The following is a 230-nucleotide window of genomic DNA, read 5'->3' on the forward strand; positions in this document are numbered from 1 at the left end:
ATTCCTGCTTTTCACTGCTGCTCTTCCAGCTACTCAGCAGGTTTTCATCACTCTAAATATCTACATAGGCTCAGCACCCCCAGAGCAGACCTGGCTGATCCTCACGTACCTCTCCAGCCTGCCAGGACACCCCAGCTCTGCCCAAAAGGTAAGAAAGGTCCTGGCTTGCTCTAGGACCAAGCTCATGTGGAAGTGGCAGGCGCCTCCCCCCAACTTTTGGAAACAAGGTC

The sequence above is a fragment of the Phaethon lepturus genome, unplaced genomic scaffold (assembly GCF_000687285.1).
Source record: "Phaethon lepturus isolate BGI_N335 unplaced genomic scaffold, ASM68728v1 scaffold30868, whole genome shotgun sequence".
In the NCBI taxonomy this organism is placed as follows: domain Eukaryota; kingdom Metazoa; phylum Chordata; class Aves; order Phaethontiformes; family Phaethontidae; genus Phaethon; species Phaethon lepturus.